The sequence below is a fragment of the Rhinolophus hipposideros genome (assembly GCF_964194185.1).
Source record: "Rhinolophus hipposideros genome assembly, chromosome: 10".
In the NCBI taxonomy this organism is placed as follows: Eukaryota; Metazoa; Chordata; class Mammalia; order Chiroptera; family Rhinolophidae; genus Rhinolophus; species Rhinolophus hipposideros.
Window position 1 is genome coordinate 49,516,930 of NC_138056.1, and position 7,360 is coordinate 49,524,289.

Consider the following 7,360-nt stretch of genomic DNA (forward strand, 5'->3'; position numbering starts at 1 on the left):
TGTTCTGGGGGGACAGTCCCATGCACTGCAGGTTTAGCAGCATCTCTACCTTCTGTACACTGGATGCCAGTAGCTTCCCCCAAAGAGCGGTGACAACCCAAAATACTTCCAAATACTGCCAATGTCACTTGGGGGTCAAAGTCGCCCCTGGTTGAGAATCACTGCTCTGTTATACTATGACAATACATAGGTTTGTTTGATTTTTAAACTATGGAAACACCTAATTTTAGACAAAATATGTTCTGTAGACCTCTTTCCAAAGTGAATCAACATGCAGATTCAAACCACCTCAACTGCTTACCTCCTAGGCCCAGGCAATTTATAGACCATTTAAAAAAACGAATTGATGGTTAGGGAAATCCAGTGACTTGCCCAGAATAACAAAGCCAGTGTGTGGCAGAGCGCGAACACCGGTCTCAAGGTCCACATGACGAACTTTTTTTGGTAGTTTTCATTCTGAAGTGACGTAGTCTGTATTTTCTCAATTCTAAGATACACTTTCTCCCCAATTTAATGGTTTTGAAATGGAGATGCAATTTAAAACCAATGTATGCTTAAAGTAGAAATATTTTTTATTCCCCTAAAAGCTATTTAATTAAAAGGGTGTCTCGTAACTGCCTCTTAGAATTGGGAGCCGAGGGCTGGAGCAGTGAATGTGGGGCATGGTGGTGGAGCAGGATGGGAAGAGAGCAGTAGCCCTTCTGTGCTGGGGGCATGCCTGGTCCTCTGCCCCAGCAGTCCACCCAAACTTTGCACCCTTCCCTGCTAAGTCCTAGCCAGCCTTCAACACTCAGCTCCTACCAACACTCCTCCAAGACATCTTTCCAGGTCCTTTGGTGTGAAACTCATCCAGTTCTAATTTCATCTAGTTTTTTTCTATCAGATCATTTCAGTGACATAATGGAGGATATAAGCAGACTTAACACTTTCACCCTAATCATGGGAGATATTAGCATCTTTGCTTTACAGATGAGAAGCCTGAGGCCCAGAGACGGGCAGCAACTTGCCTAGCCTCTTTCTCAAGGACAGGGAAGAGAAGTCTCTCTAGGTTCTCCACCTCAGTACTCTATACTTATTTGGGGATAGTTACCTATAACCATGACATTGGAGACCGTGGCATTCCAAGATGTGGTGAGGTTTGCTCATGGTGGCACAATGAGCACGGTGACAGCTGAGCTCAGAGAGGTGAAGTGGTTCACCCAAGGCCCCACAACTCCCAAGTGGCAGCGCTCAGACAGGGTCTCCTCACACCAAACCTCTGCTCTTTGCCTGCTCCGGCCTGCCGCTCTGTCCAACCCTGTGCCTTCTCTCCGATGCTTCCGCTCTCCCCAAGAAAAGGGGGAGCAGCCTCTTCCAGGCCTCCCCGAGAATGAGCTCCCACGTACCTACTCTCTTTGATGTCGCAGGGATTGTGGTCTGGCCCTCCCAGCACAACCCGTCAGTGCTCTAATTGTTGCAGAGCTGGACTCAAATCCCGTCCGTAGCACACGATGTGCACAGGACCCTGCCCCAAGCACCAGTCTGAATCAGCGCCACCGTGCTGCAGGAAAGGAGGCATGAAGTTGAGTCCTTAGTGGTGCTGTCAGTTAGGCAAGTTTTGGCAAGTCAGTTAGGGACGACACCACCCATCTCACGGGCTGTAATGAAGACAAAATGAGGTAATGTCTGTGAAGACCCTTGGTGCACTTTCAAGTGCTGTGGCGGGGTTGAGGCTGGCTGTGCAGTAAGTACAAAAACATAGGACTGTGTGACCGAGGGAAATAATTTCTCTGAAACTCAGTTCTCTCATGGAACACATCAACCTCAACAAAATATTGAGTCTTAAATGAGATTTTACACGGAAAGCACCTTACACAGTGCCTGGCATACAGGAGGCACGCAATAAAAATACTAAATCCTTTCCCAAGTATAAGGTCACTATAGGAAACATAGAAATCAGGATCTTAATTCTCTTATTTCAGCACACTGATGAATCTCACGCTACGGGTGGGGACCTGAACCTCAAATGAGCACTGAGATCGCGGATTTTACAGCAGCAATCACCTTTGTGTTCAGTCATCTATCTTCCAGGGACACTGCAAAGCTGGAAAAGGAACTGCAGTCCAGAGGAAATGCCACGATGTAATGGAGGTAATTTAAAAGTGCAGATCCCTCTCTCCACACTGTTTCAGGTCTGCTCCCTTTCTCTATAAAAAGGCTGAAGCTGAGACACTAACGGGTTCTAAAGAGGGCAATGAAAATTACATAGGTTGTGGTTTGGGAAGGGAAGGAAAAAAAAAAGCAAGGCAGAAATGACTTGACTTGGAAAAGAAGAGGTAAGACGGGTGATAAAAAAGAGGGTATTCTAAGGCACGGGAGGGTGATGAATCACATGTCACGGTCGTCACTGTGGCAGGACCTGTGCGTACCAAAGGGATCCTATCTCAAGACTTGGAACACTTTGGAAGAAAGACTATACAAATCACAGATGTTAATTATGATTAAGTGACCAATGTGGGGTTTGCTTTTCAGTTCAACCATGCTGTTTCTAAACATGCCCAGGAACCTCAGCTGGACTTGGCCATACACATCTCACCTACAAATGGTGAGGCCAGTTCACAAAGGCAAGAGGTATAGACTTAACACCTCTTGGAGCACCCACCTGACCAGAGGGTGATGGCCACTCCTGAGCAGGAATTTCAAGGATTTTCATGGCTTGGCCCCTAAATGTTTTTCCAGCCTCATCTCCAGTTGCTTTCTCCTCTCCTTAAACCTCTAGTCACTCTGAATTTCCCATAACCCTAGAAGACATCATTTGTCCCTATTCCATTCCAGGCACTGTTAAAGGCAGTGGGATACAACCACAGTGAACACAATGAGGTCCCAGGCCTTGTAGAACTTTTATACTAGTGTGGGCAGATGTCATTTCTAGTGAAGGTAGTAAAAGGATAGTTTTGAAAGGGTAGTCAGAGAAGCTTCTCTGTGGACCTAATATTTATGCAAAGATCTGAATGATACAAAAAGTGAACTGGGGGTTACCTGGATTAACAGCTTCAAGACCCAGCAAGTATAAAGGTCTTAAACAACTTTCTCTGAGTGAGCTCGGTGAGTGGAAGAAACTAAAAGAGCGTAATAGCTGGGCAGTGAACAAGAATCTGACTAGGAGATGAGGCTGGAGGTTGGCACGGGCCAGATGGCACAGGGCCTGCCAGTCATGGGCAGAGCTTGACTTGTGGTCTAAGACCCCTGGAGGGGTCTGAGAAGAGGTCCGTGATCACTCTGCCTGTTAGGTGGAAAATAAAGTAGGAGAGAAATATAAAGTGAACGACGACAGAGGTTTGAAATAGGGTAGTAATAACAAAGGTGGAAAGAAGTAACAGCGGGCAAGAGGTGGGGGCACACTGATGATGGTCACAAGCTGGGCCTTGAAGAATTAGCAGCCTAACAACTTGCCACCTGGGTTTGTGGTTTATCTTTGTAGCCAAAACACCTGGCACAATGCCTGGCATGATGTGTGTTACATGGAATTGGGAAAATAACAAATATTGTGGAAGGAAAATGTTTTTGTGTAACTAATCTTGATTTTTCCATCTCAGAATGCTATTTAATACTTTCCAAGATGTGAAAATATACATTATAGAAAATTTGGAAAACAGGAATGTCAAAGAAGCAAAATTTGCAACTCCTCATATTCTCACCCCCTAGAGACAAACCTTAGTATTTTGGTGTACTTTCTCCCCAGTCTTCTCATACATATTGTTAAAAAGGTGGGTACTCCCACTTTGAGGAGCAGCCTGGTCTCCCGGAATCAGCTGGTTAGGGTTTGAATCCCACTCCACCGCTGAATGGCCTTGGACAAGTCACTTTCCGATCCACAAAATGAGGCACAGCAATACCTACTGCACCCCACTACTGTGAGCCTACATAAAGCGATTCATACCAAGTCCTAATACGAAGCGCAGTACATAGTAAGTGCTCAACACATAGTAGCTGCTATTAATGAAAGGAAGTCCAAATCCCACGAGACACAATTATAAAGAAAGCTTTCAACATCTCATTTTTGAGGAAAAAGGTTTTGCAAATCCACAATCTAACCACATGTACTCTTCCAAAGAAAAATAATCATACCAGGACTAGGAATTTGCCAAATAAGATGTAAGCAATACCAAATATTTTTAAAACCAAAATGTTACGGTAACTCAAAACAGAAATGTGCCAAGAACCAACCCCAGACCCTGGCCTGTTTCATAAATCTCTCTCGTATAAAGCTGACATACTTATGGGATTACCGTTTACATTAATAACAGTTTTAAGGGTGAACACTGCTCACTTGCCAAGAAATGGTTCTTTCAGGCTTTCCATCCTCAGTTACGTATGTAGGGTATGACAGAGCACCGCACTGTCAGGACACTGTTCATCCTGGCCTCTGCTGCGTGGCGTGATCATGAACAAGCTGTCCTGTCTAGAAATGACGGTTCTCTGTAACTTTACTGCTCTAAAACTCTACCACCAGGATTTTACGGTTTATTACGTGTAATACTGCTTTGAGAAAGTATTACATCTTAAGCAAGTATCTTGAAAACCTCAACATACTGAGTATCGTAATCATTTTTTGGAGGGGAATTGATTCACATTATAGGGCTATACTTCTAATACTACGATAACTCACATTTTAATTGAGAAGTGAGAGAGACTAACTTTAAAACATTTAGGGTTACAAAATGCCATAGTACATAGCATTTTCAAAGGCAGATCTACTCTTAGCAAGTGTTAATTCCTCAGTGGCTTCAAAACTATTCCACTGGACCTCTTATGGGAATTGTTGGTGGTGAATTTGATAATTTTATATACCGTTATCATTCATTAGTTAGATGAGTTAATATACGTGAATAAGAATATTGCTGGTTTATAGGTTTCTGCAAAAGCTGTTGTCTACCCTTTGACTTCCTATATTCACACTGTCTTAGCTAAAAACAGGAGGGCATGTCAGAACCACACAGGTTCTCACAGGGTTTCCATCTAGTGAATAGCCAGGCAAATCTGGGAGCACATGTAAGAGCCACTTGACTCAGATTTCAGGGATAGGGAAGCCCTTAGAGAAAGTGACATCTAAGCTGAGGTCTGAAGGGTGAACAGAAAAGCTGTGAGGGTGACGACTGGAGATGAGAACATGTCTCCCACTTTGGAACCCTAGGTTTAGCTAGGGTATCAGCTCTTCTCGTCAGTTACAGCCTTCTCCTCAGTTACAGCCTTCTCCTCTCTGCTTCCTTCACAGTGGGTTTCCTCTAGCTCGGGTGACCACTGGTCCTGGTTTATCTGTTGTTCCAGCGTAACTATTCCTAGTGCCCCCTTCCACGCGCGCAAGTGCTCTGGCTGGGAAGATCAGTTACATGGTTACCCTATCTTCAGCTGGCTCCTGGCAGATCCTGCTTGCGTCTGGCTCCCCCATGCGACTCAGTTCACTGAGGGGCTGGGCTCAGTCTTACTTCATCTCATGGCACAGGCTTCATCTCATTTACCTTTGTACCTTTGACACCCAGCTTCCTGCCTGAGGCTCAATTTTGATTGAGTACCAGAGGTGCTCCATACCACATTTGAAATTAGAATGAAAAGCAAATATGAGACACATTACACTTGCAAATCTTCACATCATGTTAGAATCATGGTTCTACCTTTCACTAGGTGTGTGACCTTCTCTTAGTTTTTTACCTGAAAAAACGGGGATAACAGTACTTTTCTTAGGATGAAATTTAAATGAGACAATCCAGGTAAAGTGCTCTGGGATAGATAGCACCTGGCATATACTGCGCACTCCGTGAGCAGCAGCTGCTCTGCAGTGAGGACCACTCCTGCTGCTGAAACCCTGCTTCGCTGTAAGAAAATTAAACACCTAACAAGTATCCAGCAGGGACTCAATAAGTGTGCACTAAATGAATACTTGGTCTCATGCCACACGCTGGCTGCAGACCAGATTCTTGGATTACAAAATGCATTAATCAGAATTACAATTTAGAAGTCAAAAAGTTTGACTCCTCTTAAGTCCAGTTTTAATAATAACAATTTTTTAAAAACTTACCTTGTATCCTTAAGTAGAAAAGCACAGAACAAACAAGAGCACCATCTGGTAGCATCTTAGATGTGTCAGTTAACAGCATTTAAACCGCATCCTTCTTACAATCATGCACTTTTAAAAGTTACTATTCCATGAGCATGGCAACTTGGATATTTGGGGTCCATCTCTTCTCTTTTTGAACTGTCAGCCTTTGTAGTTTTACGTGATTAATGTATATAGAGAAAATTAGAAAGGCTTCAGATCGAGTCAACAGTACTTTTCTTGATCCCCCAATTACAATATCCTCTTTGCAGTATATCCTTGTTGAACATTTGGAATGAATCAAGACTTTAAACTTCCAGATGTTTAAACTACTACTGTAAATTCAAACTCATTAAAAGGAGCAGATTTACTACCTCTACTTAGTTTTGAAGTCTGTTGTTCACCCTGTCCAAATAATTTATGAAACCAAATACAGTGGCAGGTAGTGTATTTTATTTACATAGTATTCATGGTGAGAAATAAGGGGCACTTAAAAAGGTCTAGAAATTAACTGCCATTTTGGCCAACCTGTAGATCACACTTATTGTTGTTTCTAAGCTAGTAATTGTTTCCTGAAACCGATCTAGTAGAGATTTTTATGCTAATCTGTACTAAAAATTACTTTGCTTTGTCTGGCCACAAAAAGCTGGCTACAGAAGAGCATTTGATTACAGCAAGAAGACAGCTGCACCCACGTTCACGAAATAAATGGACCTGGATGTGCAGTCCTTTGTGGTGGTGGGCTGGCAGCCAAACAAAGGTGGCAGCATTTCTACACCCCGTTTGTAAAGTCTCAGAAGTTTCAGGCTTCAATTTTATTTTTTTTGCAAGGAACCCACGTGGACTATAATGAGTGCATTTTAGAGATGCTGTGCTGAAAAAGAACGAACATAAAAGAAGCCTATTCGTAAAGCAAATATTTTGATAAACCTTAAGAATGAAGTGGCTTTCACAATCAATTTTATGACTGAAGGATTGAAGTACCTGGCTCTGGCACTTATTAGCTATATAATTTGGGGCAATTCATTTACCTCTGTAAGCTTGATTTCTCAACCGAAAATTGGTAATAATACTTGCCTGAGTTTCTCCGAGAACTTGAATGATACATTCAAAGTGCTCTGTAAGCTCTGAAGTATCACTATTAATAAACACCACGGACAATTTTCCTGTTTTGTGAGTTTCTCACTTTAAAAAGTGGCTGTCCTTAATATGAAACAAAAACCAGATTTAACTTACTGCTGAGGAACTGGCCTCAAGAGGAGGGGGTATCTTTCAGCTGAATCCACT